Source organism: Taudactylus pleione, unplaced genomic scaffold (assembly GCF_031769625.1).
Source record: "Taudactylus pleione unplaced genomic scaffold, aTauple2 ptg000041l, whole genome shotgun sequence".
NCBI lineage: Eukaryota > Metazoa > Chordata > Amphibia > Anura > Myobatrachidae > Taudactylus > Taudactylus pleione.
The window spans coordinates 26,359,340-26,382,306 of NW_028284443.1; positions in this window are offsets into that span (position 1 = coordinate 26,359,340).

Sequence of the window (22,967 nt, forward strand, 5' to 3'; positions counted from 1 at the left end):
AACAGTCTGTGTAAGTGTCACTGGTAATACTCCCAAATCTGCAATTCACTATATATATAGTGAGAGTGCTTCTGATGCACAATGGATAGATGATATGCTTCTTGTCTTTAATGGCCCAAAAATTAGGGGATTGATGTCGACAAACTGACTAAGTATATTGGAATTTACTCTGACATGAATTGGTGTAAATGCTGCAACTGTATGGTCTGAATACCAGTATGAGAATATGAGAATAGTATGAATATTGCTGTTTTTGTTATGAATACCATCAACTGCTAGAAGTTTGAACTGTTTTTTTTTTATACTGGGTGGTGATGAAGAATTGTTTTATGAAATTCTATGCAATGATTAAAAATGTTGAAACTTTTTTTGAAGAGTGTGCCCTCTTGTTTGGACATATATGTAAATGTGCTGGAACCCTAGATTCTGTTTGATACAAGCTTATTAAAATTCCTTGCAATTGATTTATTACAAAGAATTTGTATGAAGTTTTATTTGAAAGGTAAGAAAGCAGACAAAATGCTTGCCAACAGCCTAAAGCAAGATACTGTATAATCAAACACAGTATGCCTTATGTTTTAGATGAAATAAAGGAATCTATATTTAAGCCCAAATACATTGCAGTTGGGTTCGCTGACTTCTATTCACAACTTTTTTACATCAAAGAATATTCCAAAACACACTCGACATCTGAATTACAAACCAAAAGCTTAATAAACTTACTGTAATTCATATTCCATCGACATATCTCACAGGAAGACTTCCTTTCTAAGCTTTGCCTAGACCAAACTGAAAATATTTATAATCATAAACAGACTGAAGTTACCAGGACATGTTCATCAGCCACTGTTATAAAATCTTCAGAAATATATTATCTGAGCAGATTTTTATCACTGTGTTAATTTTCATCCTATTAAACTCCTATTTAAATATGTATGCATCCTTTGTAGACACAAGATACAATTCTCTACTTCCAACCCTATCAATATAGAATACATATTTAAACAACTTAAATCATGTCCATCATTTCAGTAACCTTTCCTGACTTGCATATCCTAGTAAAAGGGTAGGGAATTTATAAAAACTTACACAACTGGGGTTAATTTACCAAGAATCACTTTGGTCTGAAATTGCCTTTACAGGGTGTGTTGGCCATTTTTTCAAACACTGATATTCACTAAAGGCAAACTCGGATGTGAAATCCTGATTCTCTCTGCAAAACACAGGTGAAATCACAAATACAAATAAATACACCATCGGCCAAACATGCAAGTATTTTCTATAGACAGGAATACAACATAGGATTTACCAAGAATCATGATTGTAATCACGGGTGTAAATTAAGAAAATTCGGTCCAAAATAGATTTTTTAAATAGACTTCCTCCTAAGCAGCGTATTCTGCAGAAACATATGTGGGAGACCTCCCTGTCCCCTTAATATTGGGAACGGTGCTGGGATCGGGTGTACGATCCCAGCACTGGAGGTCCCTTTCAGCGGCGGAGGCGCTTTTGCAGCGGGAGTCTGTCGCAGGGTCTGCTTATTGGCTTCCAGCGCCGGTCCGGCATTCAGGCAGACTTAGCTCCAGCTGTGAGCCAATCACGGCTCGCGGACTGCCAGCCAATAGGAATTGGCCGCAGCGAGTCAATCAGGGCTCACCGCATCATAGCTCTACCCACCGGCAGCATCTTTTATTAGATGCTGCCGAACGGGAGAGCTCAGGCCGACGGCGGTGAAGGAAGAGAACAGACCTCCTTAGAAGAGCCCCAGCGGACACCGAAGAGGCCAGAAGATGGCGGGATCAAGCTAGATGACAGCGAGCACCACCAATGAAGATAGGCAGACAGCAGCTGAGCCTTGAGGATGGTGGCAGTCAGCGTGAGGTGAAACTTCAGCTGAGGACCAGAAAGGACTGCAGTGGTGAGCTGCAAAGAGCTTAACGAAGCACTTGACTGTAGCCTCTTCCAATGATATGGGTTGGTGGCCCTGGGCCACCACCATTTATCTATAAACTCCCCCTAGATCACCAGGACTGTCGGGTACTAGGCCCGGGGGGCACATTCAGACATTAGGCTTGTGGGCAAATAGGTGGGCACTAGGCCATATAGGTTAAAATTACCTCCATTAGGTGTGAGTGACCTGGGTATTAGACCCAGGTCACTAATTGAGAAAATAGGTGGGCAGTCTCCCCGTGTCCCTCTTAAAAGCGATATAAAGTGGCCTTGGGCACTAGGCCCAGGCCACTAAGAAAGCCCCACTGTTAGGCAGGCCCGTAGGACTGAGCCCTCATTAAAGTGCTTTGGGCATTAGTGTGCTGCCCCGCACTAAGTTTCTGCCAAATTTGGAGAAGCGAGCACCAATACTCTATCTTCCAATAATCCAGTCAGATGTGATCTGAAGAACTGAGTTTATAGAGGAACTTGCATAGAAATGATAAGTAATGGCAAGTGATGTGAAGTAATGTGGTCTAACTGTAAACAAACAATAAAAGAAATTACTATATGTACATGGGAATGCAAGGCAAACATATACATAACATGGGATATGCAAACAACATGAAACATACAGTATGCAAAGTACAGGCTGCAATGTCACATAGTACAGCTAACATGCATTTCTGACTAAGCAAATTTACAATATGATGTCACAGTTGAAGCTTAGAACTCACCATCGGATGCTGTACCAGGTTGAGCATATGTAATGATGACTGTCTGGGACCATGTGAAAAGGAAAGTGGCTGCTTACAGCTCCTTTAGCCCAGAATGCATTGCTAGACTACTAAGGTATGCTAGGAAGGTCAAAATGGATCAGATTTAAGATGCTACTGGTCTGACCACTAGGTGGGGCTGCTAATGTGAATTAGTGTAACATAACAAACCCTATGCTAAAGGCATGACACTCCCCGTCTGGTATATTTGACACCACAAATTTAAACTCTAAGTAGGTAACAGTAAAAACAGTTCAGACACTGGTCTGAGAAACAACTTAGTCTCTACTTGCTTACAGATCTTGACCTCGACCTTACGAACTTTTCCGTCATTGCTCGGGAACGTCTTGGTGACAATACTCAAAGGCCACTCGTTACGTTGTGACTGACAATCTCTGACAAGCACAATGTCACCAGGTTTTAGGTTGGGTTTGGCAACTTGCCACTTGGTCCTTGGCTGCAGGGTAGAGATATATTGTCTTTTCCCCCTGTCCCAAAAGGTGTTTGCTAGGCTTTGAACTTGCCTCCATTGTCGTTTGAATAAGTCTTTGTTGGTGAACTCTCCAGAAGGAGCATAGATAGTCCCGGTCTTCTGAGTAAGAAGAGTAGCAGGAGTAAGTAGAAACGGATCTTCTGGGTCATTAGAAACTGAAGTCAAAAGTCTAGCATTGACGATAGCCGAGATTTCAGCCATGAAAGTTGTTACACTCTCGTGAGTAAGTCTTGAACTACCTACTTGTAGGAATATGGAATCAAGGATTCTGCATATTATGCCAATCATCGTTTCCCAAGTACCTCCCAAATGAGAAGAATGAGGGGGGTTGAAAGTCCATGTACAACTTTGCTCACTGAGGTATCTCTCTATACCTTTAGTGTTGATGTTTGAGCAAATTTGTAGTTCTTTAGTTGCATAAATACTTTGACAGTGATGCCAACCTATACATTCAGTCACTCTTAGAGATGTGGCACATTTAAATGAATGAGCTATATAACTTAGGCAGGTAATTGCTCTAAGAAGTGATTTCCAAGTTGAGAATCTTTGGAATCTGTGTGGCTCAAGTTGACAATGTGAGATCATGGTATGGATCGTTGTCACAGCTAGCACTGCAGCACAAAGTTCTAGCCTGGGTATGGTATGCTCTGGAAGTGGTGCTAACTTTGCTTTGCCCATGATAAACCCAATATGACACTGGCCTCAAATATCCACAGTTTTAAGATATGCAACAGCGGCAATTGCTTGGATTGAAGCATCAGAAAATACACACAGTCTCTGGTTTTGTTCTTCTGTAGAAGGTACAGGAGCATATGAACATGTAATATAAAGGTTGGTTAAGGTGGACAGAGAACTTTTCCACTCCTCCCACAAATCTCTTTTCTGAGGAGACAGTGGCACGTCCCAGTTGGATGACTCGCAGGTAAGGTCTCTGAGCAAGGCTTTACCTTGGATAGTGACAAGAGCAGCAAATTCTAAGGGGTCATACAAGCTGTTTATAACAGACCAGACACCTCTGTGGGTGTAGGGTCTTTCCTCACTGTTCACTTGGAAGATAAAGGAATCAGATTTTAAGTCCCATAAGAGTCCAAGGCTCTGTTGAGCTGGTGGAGAATCAGTTCCTAAATCTAAATCCCTTAAGTCACTGGTATGATCTTGAGAAGGGAAGGCTTCCATCACTCTTTTGCTGTTGGAAGCTATTTTGAGAAGCCTGAGATTAGAGCATGCAAGCATTTCCTGAGCTCTCTTGAGGAGGCTGATTGCTGTCTCATCCGTTGGCATAGATTTTAAACAGTCATCTACATAGAAATCTTTTTACACAAGTTGTCTAACATCAGAACCATACTCTAGCTCACCCTCTTGAGCTGAACGTCTGAGTACGTAGATGGCAACTGCAGGGGAAGGGCTGTTACCAAAGATGTGTACCCTCGTGCGGTACTCTGCAATATCTTTAGAGGGGTCATTGTCTCTGAACCAAAGGAATCTTAGGAAATTCCTGTCACTTTCCCTCAGGAGAAAGCAATGAAACATTTGTTGAATGTCAGCTGTGAAGGCAATAGAGTCCTTATGGAAACGTATGAGTACTCCAAGGAGTTTGTTGTTAAGGTCTGGTCCTGTCAGGCGAACATCATTTAAGGAGATGCCTTCGAACTTGGCACTGGAATCAAACACGACTCTGATCTGACCTGGTTTCTTTGGGTGGTATACTCCAAACATTGGTAAGTACCAGCATTCATCTGTGTCTTTAAGAATGGGAACTATCTCAGCCTGACCGTTTCTCAAATATTTTGTCCATGAAAGAGAAGAAGTGATCTTTCATTTCTGGCTTCCTGTGGAAGTTGCGTTTTAGTGAAGAGAAGCGTTTAAATACTTGTTCTCAGTTGTTAGGTAGGCGCTGTCTGTGTGTTTTAAAGGGTAGAGGTGCAACCCAGCTGTTGGCATCATCTCTGACTAGTCCCTTTTTCATTATTTCCAGGAATAGATTGTCCTCTATGGACATTGCGACTTGGTCATCCCTTTTTGTTCTTTGGAAGACTGTGCACCCCAAATGTTCTTGGTAGCTGTCACAGATGTGGTTGTCATTAGGAGAGTCTATGACAGTGCAGTGTGGTAATTCCGTTATGAGGAAGTGATTGTGACATGGTTGCAATAGAGAAGGGCGTCCATTTTCTGAAGTACAGGTAAGCATGCTGTTGACGGTAGCTGGTTTATGCACATTTCCAAGACATACTTCTCCTATTATGACCCATCCTAGGTCTAATCTTTGAGCATAAGGAGCATTGTGTGGACCGTTAATCTGACTTCTGACTTTGTGGACTCGTAAGATATCTCTCCCAATGAGTAGAATTATCTGGGCTAGTGGGTCCAGTTCTGGTATCAAATGTGCTATACGTTTCAAATGTGCATTGAACTTTGAGAGTCCGTTTGTGACCAGCTCAAGGTGAGCAAGAAACTTGGCAAAGTCTAATTTGTCTTGATTGGCTCTAGGAGATGTTGTTTGTGCATTAACATGGTGAGTAAATGGTGTGTGGTCATACCTGTTAGGATTGGTTCCTGTTGGCTTGTATCATACCACTTTTGTGTGCGGGTAGTTGTGCCTTTGTTGTAGTTTGCAGATTCAGACACCTGGTGTGGGGGAGAGTTGTCCCTCATGGTTCTCTGTGTCTAGAATTCTCTTGTTTGCTAGTTTGCAGTTCACTGTTGACTAGTGGGGGCACTGCATGGTGTGTTTGGCTTGTTTCACTGATGAAATCTGAATGCATGCTTTGTACTGATTGAGGTTTGCTGTCCATTTTGGATGCTTGATTTACATAGTCTGATGTGCGTTGCAATGAATTCTGTGATCCAAGTTCTGCGTCAACACATTGATCCTCCTTATATTAAGAAGTTCTACAGACTCAAAGAATTCTGCTTCAGCCATGGCGGCTGCCGCTTCCTTCTCTGCAGTGAGCTTCTCAGTAATTTCTTCTAGGCGATGTTTCTCCATAACTCTTTCTGCATCCAGACGTGACCTTTCTGCATCCAGACATGACCTCTCCATGTCTCTTTCTGCATCCAGACGTGATCTTTCTGCTTCCAGACGTGATTTCTCTATTCCTTTCTCTGCTTCTAAAAGTAATTTTTCTGCATCCATGCATCCAGACGTGACCTCTCTATTTTCAATTGCATCTCTTGTTCAGCAAAGGTGGCCCACACTTTTGCAGCTTCCGCTTTTGCGCGTGCCATTATGGCTGCATTGCTGACAGATAAAGATTTGGAGGAACTAGAGACTTGGGTCCTTGTTTTGTATGAAGATGTCGTTTTCTGTGACATGATGATGGAATGGTAATGTTTGACTGTGTAGATGCTGCTGTATTATAATGTGCAGATAACTGAGCTGACATTGTAGCAGGTCTCTGAGTAGTCAGGGTCTTGGGACTGTTGTTAGGCTGTTTGACTATGCAGGGACTGTTGTCTTGCCATATGCAGGTGGCTGTACTGACAGTGTGAAATTCCTGTGTAGTCAATGGCGGTACTCCTACTGCTGAGCTGCCACGGTTTGACTGTATAGAAACTCTTGTGCTGTCATATGCGGGTGGCTATACTGACAGTGTGAAATTTCTGTGTAGTCAATGGCGGTACTCCTATTGCTGAGCTGCCACAGTTAGACTGTATAGAAACTCTTGTACTGTCATATGCAGATAGCTCTGGCTGGCAGTGACAGATCTGTGAGTCGGTATGTGTCCCACTTGCTGACAGACAAGTTGCTGACGAAGTCAGATATATGCATCACACGCTGATAGCCCGATGTTTTACTATACTGCCCCGCACTAAGTGTCTGACAAATTTGGAGCAGTCAGCATAACCAATACTCTATCTTCCAATAATCCAGTCAGATGTGATCTGAAGAACTGGGGGCCTGATTCAGAGCCGGACGCCATTTGCGGACGGTCGTTCCTAAAAAGGGGTCGGCTATTCAAATTGAGCGCTCGCTTATTGCGGTTTGTTGACGCCTCTATGTCTGAGCGAGCAAACGAAAAATGCGCTCGCTATTTTGTAAAGACGTCCCTTTGCCGTTCGATCACACGTCATCTCCGGTATTTATTTGATTAATCGGGTACGTCGAAAGGCATCCGAACTGCTCGCAGTGCTTGTGGTAGGTTTATCCTACCGCAATCACTGCGAGCAGTTCAGGCTAAAAGACAACCAAGTGACGTGGTCGATGACGCTCCTTTACTAATTATGCACTCCCATTAAACGCCCTTTTTACCATTAGGCACGCCTGCGTTCGGATCTCCACTCCCCCGTTTTCAAGCACCTTCCCCTGTTACCACCCACAAACGGTACATTCTGTCAATCAAATTAGCAGCCCCTCGTTATTTTGCGAAAGCTCTATTTCCGACCGCAATGACTGGTTTGAGCATGCGCATTATGACCCATACGCATGCGCAGTTGTGCGAACATCGCTCATAGCGAACGAGCGGCCGCTTACGAGCGGCTCTGAATCAGGCCCTGAGTTTATAGAGGAACTTGCGTAGAAATGATAAGTAATGGCAAGTGATGTGAAGTAATGTGGTCAAACTGTAAACAAACAATACAGGCAATTACTATATGTACATGGGAATGCAAGGCAAACATATACATAACATGGGATATGCAAACAACATGAAACATACAGTATGCAAAGTACCGGGTGCAATGTCACATAGTACAGCTAACATGCATGACATAACTGGCTAATCAGATCTATGGCACAGTTAAAGCTTAGAACTTACCATTGGATGCTTTACCAGGTTGAGCATATGTAATGATGACTGTCTGGGACCATGTGAAAAGAAAAATGGCTGCTTACAGCTCTTTTAGCCCAGAATGCATTGCTAGACTACTAAGTTATGCTAGGAAGGTCAAAATGGATCAGATTTAAGATGCTACTGTCCTGACCACTAGGTGAGGCTGCTAATGTGAATTAGTGTAACATAACAAACCCTATGCTGAAGGCATGACAATTAGGCTCAGATCACTGAGGCAACATTACAGAAAGGGACTCTGGGCATTAGGCCCCAGTCCTTATTGTACCCTGCAGTAGGCACACTAAAAAAAAACATGAGCCACTAGTAAGACCCTGGGCATTAGGCCCAGGACATTGAGCCCATCTGAGTGGCTCTGGGTATTAGGCCCAGACCACTGGTATAATAGGTAGCCCCCATGGTAGTGTATACAGGTGTGAGCAGTTGTGCGACTCCCACCCTCCAAGTACCCCCATGGAGAGCTGTCAGGCTCCCACCCTCTGACTACATTCCTAGTGGGGAGGAACTGTCTGGTTCCCACACTTAATCAGTATCACTACCCCTGTGGAGGGCTTTCAGACTTCCATCTAAATTGTGTTATTTCAGTCATATACTAGAGGAGCTGGCCAGCTCTTGATAGGCAGGTTTAATGAGATGGTACTTAGGTTATTAATCCGTGGTCACTTTTTTTATGGTTTAACTGTCCTTGTACTGCTTTGTGTGTTGTGTCGCGCAGGGTAAATTTATTTAGCACTGTTGCTATTTGTTGAATTAGAAGGTTCTGTTACACAACACAGGTTCTGTTCCATGGGCCAGTGAGTTAGGGCCATTGTTTGGTGTAGATTTAGGTAACATAAAAAGTGTCACACTCTAGATAAGGGGGCATATACAAATGTGTGCGAGAATAGCAAAAAACCCACACCTGCGAGGTTTTTCCTGCAGGTGCAGGTTTCTTGCTATTCTATTAGGTGTGTGGTTTTTTAAAAAACACACACCGGGAGGTTTTTTTCACGCACCTCCTGAGTAAGCGTGATTTTTCCTAAAATCGATGATTTAAGGAAAAATCACCGGGACTTGCTCTGATACCCCCGCCACACCCCCCCTGAGGACTAATTAAGCAATTGGAAGTATCCAATTAGCTTAATTAGTCCTTAAGTACTCACCTTCCTCAGCGCTGTCTTCTGCATCTTCTTCTGCATCCAGCGTTGGGAGCCGGCTCTTCTGCAGCAGGGTATGTCAGTGTGTGTGGTGTATGTAAGTGTGTATGAGTGAGTGTGTGTGTGTGTGCATGAGTGTGTGTATGTGACCCCCGGTGCGGTCTGAGTGGCCCCCCTGGAATGGGTGCTGGGAGAACTACATCTCCCAGCAGCCCTTGCTCCTCCCATCAGCCCCAAGGACTCCCAGCAGCCCCCTCTCCAGTAAGAAGAGAGATGGGAAGCCACTGGGAGCCGTGGAGACCCGGGCAGGTAAGTGACTTTTTTTTTTAAATTTACGCGGCGCAGAGTTTTCATTGTTTTTTTTAACTGAATCTCGTGGGATTCCGAAATTGGCCGCGAGGGGCGCAAGGTTTTAGCCTCGCTAAACCTCGCGCCCAATTGAATATACCACTAGGTTAGAGCCCTGCATGGTGTATTATTCTCTCCCCTACAGGGACCTGTGTGTGGGATCGAGCAGGACGAAGCCCAAGAGTACTACAGGTGAGAACCTCTGTGTCTGTCTGTCTTTTACAGTCAGTTCGTTTCTGCCTATCCTCCTTTCTTCAAGGAGTACAGTGGACCTTGCACTCTGGTGCAAGGTTGAGTCTTCACCTGGTGCATGAGTACCTGTAGGTGAAACTCAGGGTCTCGATCCAGTATGGCGTATCGATCGGCATAGGGAAAGGATGGCTCTCACTGTGTCCAGGTTCAGTCTGCTATACCAGGACGGTCTGTTCATCATATGGCCTGAAGGTGAGAGGGTGCGACTCAAGGTAAACTATGAGCGTACACCTACATGGCAGCAGGCACCGCACCACACCACACCCCTCTTACACATACACAGATCAGTGTGATCCATGCATGTTTCTGACAGATATAAAGTTAATAAAGGGTTACATGTAAAAAAATAGGTATGCCACCACCCCAAGCATAACTACCACTGGGCTCTTTGACCTGGCTTAGGTTCAAAATATACGGGGGCAGAAAACATTGGGGTCATCGTATTTAATGAATCAGCACCAGGCTCTTGGATCTGGTGCTGGTTCTAAAAATATGGTGAGAATACAGTGTTTGTATTTTTAGAACCTGCACCGGGCTCTATTAGCTTGGGTGTAAAGCTGAAGCCAGGGGACCCAATTCACAGTGTTCCCCAGCCAAGGCATTCGCACCCCACACTAGTCAACTAAGCCAGGGATCTCTATGGAGGTAGAGATGTCCCCAATAAAGGGTCCCTCTCTCCAGGGTTGAAGCCTGGAGCTATCCTTTGCACCATTGGCAAGTGGGTGTAAAGTTGATGTGTTAATAAGTATTGTAAAAGTAATGTATTTTAGAGGAAGGGTAGTGGTCCAAGCAAGCCTCCCTCACATGCTGGAACTTGTGGAACTACAAGTACCAGCATGGGGGGTATTAAGGGGCCCACTGGTGCTGCTATTCCTACTGTAAAACAATATTAAAAAAAGATATGACACACACACCATAGGTTTTAATATTTTATTAGACATACTCTCACTGAATAACTCTCACACTCACCCGCACTCACACTACAGTACATACTTACCTTTTCCTTAGCACCAGTCTTTCTCCTTGTCTAGTAGAATCCTGATCGGGACCTGTAAAAAAAAAATCCATACTGACCCGCCCCTTGGATCAGGTCCTCTTTGTTCCATGTAGGTATCCTTGGTCTTGGTAAAATAAAATAAAAAATGCCAATACAGAGCCCAACGGACAGAGTACCATCCTCTATGGATGCCACTTCCTGAATGCCGGTTCACAAAGAAATGCATTGACTGAACTCTCATTGGCTGAGAGAGCCAATGAGCGGTTCCCCTATTGATTCAGTGGTGGGAACCACTGCATTATTAATGCCCATTCCTACCATTAAAGCCAGTGGGGGAACCGCACAAAGGCCCGACACTGGTTATGCGGGGGAGAGGGGAGGCACACACAATTTTTTTATTTTACATTTTTAACCCTTTACATTTTACACTTTACATACATACAGCCCACACGTATCTTACTGATGTGTGCAGACTGCCTGTTAAGGTGTGTTTGGCTGCAATCAGAAACAGGGAACACGGGCAGAAAACACTATGACATACACCATCAAAAAACACGATTCATCAAAACACGATTCTAGGTAAATTTGAGTGTTTCAGATGGCAAAACTCTCCCGTATCCCTGTCATGCTGTGCATGTTTAAACTTGGCAATCTCAGACTAGACATGATTCTTGGTAAATTATACCCCCTGGTGGGTAGTTGTAATAAGTAATTTCTAAATAATGTATATCAGTTTTATTAAATGTACTTTTTTTTCTTTTTTTCTGTTAGTTTGTGTAGAAATAACCTATATTGTTTAGAAAGATGTTACATGCCTTTGTGTGTAAATGCTAACAGTCATGATTTTCAGAAGCTGAAAGGGGTGTTGCTAGCCAGAAGGAAAGCTGGGTCTCATTAAATTTGATGAAAGAGTAAAATTACTTTTTACAAAAGAAGAAAGTCTACTAAATTTAATGATTTCATTTTAACTAATATAGTCTAGAAAAATATAGTTTGTGAACTTTTGTTTTATATCTCTTTTGTTCTCAAAAGTGGGATTTTTTTCAAAATTCCTTAAAATAGCTTCTACAAATTAATTTCGAATTTCCTAGATAAGCAATTCTTCTTTGTTTTGTAAAAGCAGATGAAAGTAGCATGGGGGAGATGTGTCAAGCCTTCTAAAGAGTGGGGAAGTTGACAAATTGAGAAGTTGCCCACAGTAACCTATAAGTTCTAGCTTGTATTTGTCATGAACATTCTATAAAATAAGTAGAAGATGGACTTTAGAACTAGGTGATGGGAGCACAAATGAGGCAGGCTGCTGGAGATACTAGAACTGGGTGCCATAGCACAATAGAAGAAAGCTACAGGAACTTTAGAATTACTGTAGGTACCAGGAGCATAATTGAGACAGGCATCAGGAGTGTATAAGGACTGAATTTTGGGATGTAATACTGGTGCAGTTAACTGGAACAGACTGCAGAAGAATGCTGTAAGCAATACTGAAGCAGATAATTGGTACAATCTGGAACAAACTGCTGTGAAGCAAACACTGGAGCAAGTAACTTGAACATGTGCAGAATGTTTTGAAGCAAATACTGAGCAGGTCACTGGAACAAGTCAAGCAAATGCTGAGCAGGTACTGAACCAGGAACCAGGGTACTGATATTTAGAGAGATGTACTGTACTTGCCCTGAGCTGTCAGCAGTTCCTTGTTTAAATAGGGTGCACTTAGTATTTATAGGCTGGATGAATCTTATAAAAGGAGTTGATGGAGACTGGTTTGTCAGAGTGGATCATGTGATACTGTCCAAGATGGCAACACCAATGATGCAGAACAGGAAGTGGGACGCCAGCCACATATACAGACCTAAAGGATGCCGTAGGCAGCCAGCAGGGACACCGATGGCAGTAAGGTGACACTGCCAGACCTGGTAACAGGGACCCAGATCATTATGTGTGACAATATTAAATTAGGTTTTTTCTACTGCTATAACTTAAATATACAGTATAATGTATGGATAAATCATAATCAGTATGGATGCCATTTAAAATATGTTAGTGAACAATCACCATGATTTACTACAAGGTTGCCTAGACTGCTTCTGTGCACTATCCTTTCTATTTTCTCACAGTACAAAGCTACAGTACAGTACAGGATCCAATTGAGTACCGATATTAATGTAACATTTTCACTGGACCACCAGGGTGCTGGACCTCCTTTTAACCAGCCACTAGTCAAATTCTGCAAGGTGGGCACTACGCCCAATAGCAACTAGGAGTTACCACACCACCATAGATCGTGTGCTTGTGGCTAAGAATTAATGGGTGACAAACTAAACTACCTACAAGAGCCACCACACCTCGAGCCATCACAGTGTTCAAATGCCTATGGGCTATATTGAGTGCCGCTACACTCTTCCTACAGTGCCACACACTGCAAGGAACAATATGGGATCAAGTGAGATGATTAAAAGGCCACAAAGCTGACAAGCACAAATCATGAGTAATGGCCATACTGTACGTTGGAGGTCCGATCCACGAAATCATTTCCAACCAAATGAATGAGAAGGAAAGAAGGATAACTAAGAACCTGAACTAGCTGAAACAAATGTCCCAACAAGGAATGCCATTGCATAACCCTAACACACAACCAATTAACCAAACACAACTCCAAAATACAAAACAAATGAAGATTTAGTTTTCCAAAATTAAAGGAGTTACTTACATTTGGGATCTTCTCTCTGCAACAGCTATGTACCAAACATTAAAAAGTGAAAACAAACAAACACCCCTAGCAGAACAACAAAGGGGAAGAAATATGACACAGAATTGAAATATTGACCTAATGCAAAACACAAACAACTGCCAGGTGAAGAATAAAGACAAAAGGTAAGTAAACCCAGCAGGGGAAACAAATGTCCTCATCGGCCCCCACCAAAGATGACAAATGGCTACTCCTCAAGTTATGACACAATGAACTAGCAAAATCGAATGCAACACTTATACACTTTGGATTTCCACCATCTGATCACCTTTATTTCGGGGACAGATAGACCTGCCACAGGTGTGGCAGCATCTATTCTAAAATAATGGGTGCCAAAATAAAAAAGGGATAAAACATGGAGTAGGATACAAGGTTTCAAGACAGACCCAAACTAAAAATGAGTAAGCAGGGAACCATCCGCATGCATCAGTCATGTGTCGCCGACAGAGGGAAGAGGTGACAAGTTGAAGCCAACGCAACTGGACATACAGTATAGAAGGATCATTGCAATGAGACCCAGTGGCCTTTCACTAATTGGTCTATCTTGTAACATGGAATCTTGTAGAAAACTTTGCAATTCTGTCTTTGCTAATATGCAAATGCAGCAGGTGTATAACACTTCCTGCTGCATTTGTGATCCCAGCACTGCAACCACCATCACAACCATTAGTCATGATGGTGGACGTTGTCGGGCTGTCAGCCAGCTGAGTTACCTGAGGCTTACTCAGGCTGGCCAGCTTGCGAGGCCAGGAAACTGTGTCCATAGATGCAGTCCCTGGCCTTTCCTCTCCCCGAAAATGGGTCCGACATGCCCCACTTCTGGGAATGTCGGCCGTCCCCGCCCCCGCACCGCCCCTTAAATACCTCCTGTCAATCAGGTAGGGGCATAGAAGGGTCTGCGTGTGACCACGCAGGACTGGTTCTGCACATTTGCAGAATGGGTCCTGCACACACACAGATTCCTTATAAACGGGAATCTGAATCAGACCCTTAGGTTGATAAAAAAATCTACTCATATGAGAAGGCCCCTCTAGTCCTCAACTGACAGGAGAATAAAATGAGGGAACCTGCAAATCCTGGCAAGTGCATGCTTGAACTTCCTATAAAAACCCTATCTATGGGTATGCATTCAAAATTCAATAAGCACAGCTTGGCACAAGGTGAACTTCAGTTTCATTACTTTATCAGCTGGGAGACAGCAACAACTGTACAGGGTATCAACTTTTATGTCCTGGTAAGACAGCCGAATCATAGGGCCCTCTGTTTTGTCATGGATGATTGGAACACCGAAATCCGTGAACAAAACTTGCACTATGAATAGCAAATTGGCACAACTCAGTGATCCAGTTGGACCTATTAACAGAAATAATCAAGGTACTGAGCTATTCCATTTTCCCTTGTACCCACACTGATGCACCAATGTAAAAATTAGCTGAACTTCTCGAAAAATGCACAAAAAACAGAACAACCCATAGACAGGCATATGTCAATGTAAAAACCGTCATCCAGCTGAAGAAATCCAGATGCAAGAGTAACAACCAAAAAGCTGACTCCAAATCTATCTTAAACAACAAAGCCTATGGGCCAAACAATCTAACCAAGGACAAACACTCCTCAAAATACTGATACAAAATCCAGCTAAAAGTTAAGGGAATGGCATCATTAAGCAGAGTGCCCTCAGGGTAAGAAAGATGCAGAATAAGCCAATATTTTCCCATGGTCTTTTTAGGCGCTACACCAACAGGGGACAATATGAGGTCAACTAGCAGGGGAGCGGCAAATGGCCCGGCCATGTGCCTTAGGCATTGCTCCTACAGCACCTTTTCTTTCAAATCTGCAGGAAGGTCTGTAGCAGAGCCCAATTATGCTTAGAATTTTTCGTCCTATACAATTTTAATTACATTTTTATATATATTCATATATTTTTTTTGGATACAGTTCTCATTACGGACTATATTCCTATTTTTATCTTGTTTCTATCATTACGTATGTTTTTATCTAGGTTTTTACCCTCACATATCCACCTCTCACCCTATTGTGCCAGTGGTCTATTCCCTTGTCTTTATTATCTTAACACAGCTGTGCCAAGTTGATTGATTTATATGCAAAATTATACTATCTAGACATAATCCTTTTTATTTGCCATATAATCTGTTTTTATCAGTGAACCAATAAACATCTGTTTTAATTATCTTTGAGACTGTATGGTTTACTGGTATATGTATCACGATTATCGTTCCATTAGTTGGACTGCCTAAATCTGCAACAACAAAAAAAAGAGGCAGAAATATGCTGTCCAACAACAGGCACATAGAATCCATGTGCTCGGACACATGAGACAAGGCACAGTTACCGCAGCGTTAGTACTGACCATCACCATAAGCAGGGACTGACCCGACAATTGTATACATTGGTTGGCCAAAGGAGCCAAACACTGCTAAAATGCCACCACATCAACAATAGGCAAGGCTGCAGCTGATGGTGACCCCATACTCAAAACATTGAGAACATTGGAGATAAAGGGAACATGGGAGACAACCAGCAACATAACTATTTCAGACCCCAGGGGGGATGCAGCAGTTTGTACTGTGATTAAAGAGCTTTGGCCTACCACGCCACCATGTAATACAGAGACAGGCAAGTTAGCGGGCAAGCCAGCGGCCTGTACTGCCAAACTAATGACACAAGGGGGTATATTTACTAAAGTGCAGGTTTTTAAAAGTGGAGATGTTGCCCAGAGCAACCAATTAAATTCTACTTAACATTTATATAATACCTTCTAGAAGATAATAGCTAGAATCAGATTGGTTGCTATGGGCAAATCTCCACTTCTAAAAGCCAACAATTTAGTAAATCTACCCCAAGGGAAGGGCAGACACAGATGGAAGCCAACAGCCCCCAGCTGCCATACACTAAGGTGATTATCTTCACCCACAACACTATCACATGCCATATATTTTAGAAATAGTAGAAGCAAAAGCACCACTAATGGCCTCAAAATGGATACGGTCCAAGGGCACTGCAATCTCTAGTTCCTGAAAGCTGTTGGATATGCTGGTGCCACAATCCTAATGGCAGGGACCCTGTTGCTCTATCCGCAATTGGCGAGCAATGCAGCTGGCACAGAAGTTAGAGAGACATGGCAGGGAGCCAGAGGAGTCAAGAATGAACATCTAGGTGACCTGCTGGGTCATGGACATGCCTGGCGCGATCCCATGGATGTTCTCATAAAGCTAGGCTGGCAGGCGCATACAGTGGCATGGCGAGCAATTTAGAATCAGATAAGAAAGCAGATAGCAGAAAAAATACAGAAGGGAAGAGGGATAAGGGAAACTATTAACTGAGAAAATTAAGAAAAAGGAACAAAGTGGACGACTTGGTACAATTTAACGGTTATAGAAGGACAAGCACCCTTCTAATACAAAGAAAAACCAAACTAATTGATCTAAATGTGTACAGCCATGTTTTTTCCAAAGAATTGTGGTCATGTGTTTCAAAATATGTTGATGTCTAATTATAATTGTCATATAAGACACTATTACTCCAGGAGTAGATTGGAGTGGTTTATTTATGAAACAAATGAACACAATAAAGTCTACTGTATCCTTATTCCAAGCTTAATGTAATTACAATCTTTGTTACAACAAGTATTTTACAATACTGTAATTTCTGAATTTATGTCAATAAACAAAAAATTCTATTAAAAAAGAAAAGAAAAAGGAACAAGGGGAAAAAGATAAGGAAGGTGGAATAATAAATAAAGGAAAGAGGGTGTAGAAAGAGAGAGGCAAGAAAAGAAAAAGAGAAACCATTAAATAAATACACTATGGGGCAGATTCAATTAGCCGTGGGGATTACCATGTACTGCTGCTCTGCCCTGAGCTATTCAATTACCACCACTACCCCACGTGGTAATCCAGAGAAGGTGCACTTAACGCAGATAAAGTGCACATTCTGGAGCTTGCGGCCTGGGGTTAGCCTGGAATAAATTCATTAGGTCAAGGACACTGTAAAACCCATGGCTAAATTAATCTGCACCTGTAAGAGAGATCAGCAAAACAATACTTCAATTTCCAAAACACAAACTCAAAAGATAACAAGAAATCTTAACCTGTGCCTTGCCAAGTGTGAAATGCTACACCCTCTGGGTTTAATTCCCTGACAGGCATTTGAAATGCCTTCTGTCTTTCTTCTGTGTCAGCAAAATACTGAAACAAACCTCATATCTACCTTTATGGCAAAAGACTTATCATTGGCCAGTCTGGGGACATCCTGTATTTTCAGTTTACTAAAAAATGTATGCAACATAATATAAAAATAATTTTTCAGAAATTTCCCATAATGAAATATAGCCCTAAGTAACAATAAATATTGTATTTTTTTCTTTATTAATCAAAGTAAAATAATGTGGTTACATTAATTAATTGGTTACTTAGTGTATAATCATATATGAGCTTGTATTGACTATGTCTATAAAAAATAAGTTTACTGCATTTAAATAAAAATATAAAATCTGGAAATGGCTTATAAATTCTCATAAACTCTTCTGTGCAGGGTAATTTATTATCTTTCAGCAAATTACACCTGAAACATGACTTCCCAGCAGTAATGAATAAAGATTACATTGTGACATCAACTTGTTTACTGTTATTTGACATCTGTGCAGGAACCAATGTACATGATACAATTTTGAAGGTAATAAAGCAAATGTTCACAGTAAAATGTCATTTCAATAGATGCATAAAAATACCCATCAAATGCTTCATTTGGTGTAACATATATTTATGACAACACTAATAAATATTATTTATGTAATTCATTTTAGTCAATAAAACACTTCAGTGTTAGAGATAATAGTTTTGTGAAAGAATGTGACATAGCACTCTCCTCACTTACTTAAGATACTGTATTGCAAAGTTTGAATCGGGCATTTGACAGGGTAACCTGTGCAATTAGCTGGGGCACTCAATGTATCTTAAAAGCCCAGAAAAATTTCCCATAAAGAAATGTTTTTTTTTTTACACAATTAATATGTATCTGACACAATGGGCCAAATGTAATAGGTAGTCAGTTTTAGTAACAGTACAAACTCGCACTTTCTCGCACTTTTAAAAAGTGCGAGTTTGTACTGAAACTCGCAAATTCAATAGCCTGCGAACTTTTCAGCTCGAGGCTACTGCATTTGCGAGTGCAGGCGAGTTTAGGACTATGTAAACTGACACCTTTTAATGCGAGTAGCATTAAAAGGTGCGAGTTTTAGAGAAGCCATCACAGATCAGTGAGATCCGTGATGGCTTCTGTGGGTGTTAAAAAAAAAAAAACGTGCACCCCCTCCCCAAAATCATAACCAGCCCCGGGCTTTATAAAGCCTGTTCTGGTTCTAAAAATACAGGGGCCAAAATGCGTAGGGGGCCCCTGTATATTAAGAACCAGCACAGGGCTTTGTTGAGCTGGTCCTGGTTCTGGAAAATCAGGGGACAAAACGAGTAGGGGTCCCCTGAAAATTCCAGAACCAGCACCGAACTCTTTCTAGCAGGGGGATAATGCCACAGCCAGGGAAAACCTTTCACCGGTTTCCCCGGCCAAAGCATTATCCCTGACTGCTAGTCAGTCCAGGCCCCAATAAAGGGGTACCCCTCTCCAGGGCACCCCAGGCCTAGACTGATAGCCTGGGGCTATCCCAGGCACCCTAGGGCGGTGGGTGCCGGGTTGATAGTGTAAAGTGAAAGTGTAAAATTAAATGTACCATATTGTCTTTATTTGGAGAACCACAAGTACCAGCAAGCCTCCCCTGCATGCTGGTATTTGGAGAACCACAAATACCAGCATGCGGGGCATTACGGGCCCGCTGGCACTTGTAGTTCCACAACTAAAGAAATACGTAAAAAAACAAACTTACACCGTGAAAGTATAATTTTAATAAAACATACATGCACACTCACACTCACACATACTCACCTATTATCCGAAGTAATCCATAGGGGTGTACCTGAAAAAAAAATCCATACTCACCTCTCCTATGCGTAGATCACGTCCTCTTCTCCAAGTAGGCAATCCAGGGGTTAAAATAAAAAAACGAAAAAAAAAACGATCCATGCGGACTGAGCAAAGGTATGTGTGTACACATACCTTTGCTCCGTGTAAATGACCGGGGCACTCGTGTGCCCCGTCAGTGCAGGGGCCGCCAGCCAATCAGGGAGCATCTCCGTCTCCCTGATTAGCTGAATGCGGCCAACCTCTGTCTCCCATAGCCGTCTATGGTGAGAAATCCCCATAGCCGTCTAAGGTGAGAGCCGCTACATAGTAACCGCAAGATTAATTGATGTTAATCTTGTGGTTACATCAGTGATACAATGTCGCGACATTGTATCATTGTCTGCAAAAGCGCTGTCCATTGCAACCTGGCATAGCTAGTAGGCATTTGTAAGCATGGCTACCCAGGTTAGTTAAGAGAGACCTCTGTTGTCAAGGTATATTTATTGTGACACAGGCTCAGAAACATTTCAGGGTTTATTGGTTCTTTACACATACCATAAACACTTTAAATAATATAAAAAAGCCTCTTAAAATAATATATTCACTTTGGCCTGGGGAAAACAGCAGGGTGCAAAATAAGCACGCAATTTACCAACACCTTTATGGGGACCCAATCTGACTAGTATTCAATACAGAAGCTATTCTAGTGATAATTTTACAATACAGAGATGCTTTCTCCATTTCTCTCCCCTCATGTTATAATTATTTGGGTCCCAGGTGGAAATACAATATTTTAAATTAGAAGTTTGCCCAGTATATACAGTAGTGCATTTGCATTATGCCACACAGTGGTGTCCGTAATTCACATTACTGTATGCCACACAGTAGTGCCCGTAAATCACACTATGCCACACAGTAGTGACTCTAATTCACACTATGCCACAGAGTAGTGCCTCTAATTCACATTATACCAGACAGTAGTGTCCCCATTTCACAATATGGCACTCATTAGTGTCCCAAATTTAGATAATACCACATAATAGTAAGCCCCATTATACATATTATGTAATGGAAAACTAGTGAGGTCATTTTAAAGTACTCAGGAGGGAGTACAAAAATGTATACACTTCCTTTTAAACAGTTTTATTACACATATAATACATTATATACAGCCACAGGCTTTCATTTCCTAATATTTCTCAGAGCTGGGCTGCTGGCTTCTTCACCACAAAAGTGTTTCATGGCGTTCTACATCCTTCTACCCACTGAACACTGTACAGCCAATGTCAAATCACTGAACCTGTGCATAGCTTCTTTTCATAGTCCAGACCCCAACTGCATTGCAGGGAATGGGAATGCGCTGCTCACCATCACATGTGGAATCTGTGTGATTCTGGGGGGGGGGGTGTTCTGGAAAAAATAAGATTATTAAAGAAAAGGCCATTTTGCTACAAGTCAAGGTTCTTTAGTCTGTCTCACAACATGATTTACAGTTCGTAGCTTGTGGTTGTAGGTTACTGAGGATGAACTGTTCTTTTTGTCAAATCCTCTATCAAACATGATTTTAATAATTTTAAAGTTTTTTTGGTGTGTGTTTCCATTCCCCTCTCCTTTCAGCTCTGCATCTTCATCTATATTGATCAGTGTACATATGGCTGCACTCTGCTCCTGTTGGGTATCGTCAGCTCCTCCAAATCCTCACAATATGTGCAACATGACGTCATGTTGCACCTTAAATGAACTAACTGGGCAGAGCAAGAGGAAGGGCTGCTAAGTATATTGGATTGGTGGTGGGGTCTGAAAAATTTCCCTTTAGTTGATGAAATTTTAAAATAGTTCCAAGAAAAATGACATGAGATCACGTTCCCCCCCACTCCCCTAATTTGCCACTGCCCTGGAAACTCAGCAGCTTGTCTCTAACTACAGTGGAGAGGATCATTGTACCAGGACCAATCAGAAGAGTGGAGCCTAGTACATGTGTACCCCTAGTAACCCTGGCACTGGGCCTGTGCACTCTAGACCAGTTGTGAAAGTACAACCAGCAGCGAGCAGGCTGGATGATGCCAGGGGATATGCATCACCAGCCTCCACAAATGTTGCAATAGGGCTTGGAAATTGCATTTTAACCCTTTTCTATTGACCTCTGTACAATGCAGAGATCACTTGAATGATCTATATACTATACAAAGAGAATTAAAGTGACCTCTATATGAAACAGAACTTTCCAGTTGTCTCTCTATTCTTTATAGCAGAGTTCTAATGTATAATTTACAGTACATAGAGAACATTCTAGTGACTAATATATACCTATAAATGGAAAGTGTTACAAATACCAGACTAGGGGCCCTATTTAAGAACAATTACAAAAAAGAGTGCAATATAGAGCTGTCATCGCTGCGCTATTTAACCTTATGCTGCTTGTATTTAACACTAACATGGTCTCCGGCAAGCTGTAGTGTTATTTTACATGCAGACGGCAGAGAGCAGGAGGGAGAGGCCAGAGAGCTGGAGGGAGGGGGCGAAGAGTTAGAGGCGGAGAGTGGGAGTAAAGAGGCGGAGAGTGGGAGAGAAGGGGTGGAAAAGGATCTGCAACAGTGCATTGTGGGTAATGCCCCAGATGCTGCTGCCTACCAGGACATTACTGGGACCTGCTTGACTAAATTGGATTAACCTCAAAACCCTGTATTGCTCTCCCCATTTACATATACACAACCCTCTTAAGACGTTTTATTGGTTAATTTATTTAAATATATATTATTCACCCCATTGTACTTTGATTTACTACAGCATGATGTTGAATTAAAATACAGTTTGGTTAAAATATTACAGTTACTGAGATCAGATCAGTTCCTGTCTGACTTTACTTCACATTTTACAAATAATGATTTATTGACATCTTTATGTTAATTTATTTAATTGTATTTACTGTAATTGCTTTTTTGCATCCCATTTAACCTCATTGTACCTTATATTCACATTTTAATCTTGTTCCCCATGTTAAATACAACCCTTCACCAAATGTAAATAAAATGAAAGTACTATTTCAGAAGGTTACAGTAAAACATTTAAAATAACATTGAATTGAAGCAAATATTAAAATAAAGTAATTGTCTAATTTACATAATACTCAGATTGTAAAAAAATATACTTTGGGCCCAAAACTGCTTCCTCTTGTAAATCATGCTCAATATGTGAAATATAAATACGGCCTGGTTGGGTATGATATGTTGACAGTCATAATCTCAACATTCATCATGTCGACATGTTCATAGTGTCAACGCTTACCTTGTCGTCATGTAGGCATGATGAAAGGTTGACATGTTAGAATGTCAACAAATACCCCGTGTGATTTACCTGTTACCTGTGTCTTCTGGATCCCGGCGGTCATGTGACTGTGACTTCTGGGTCAGGACTCCAATCCTCTGGCGTTTGGGTGAGTATTTTCCTCCTATCCCCTGTATCCCCTCACCCCCATATTTTGTTATACTTATCCTTAAAGATTATATTTTAAGTTTTGCATATGTATA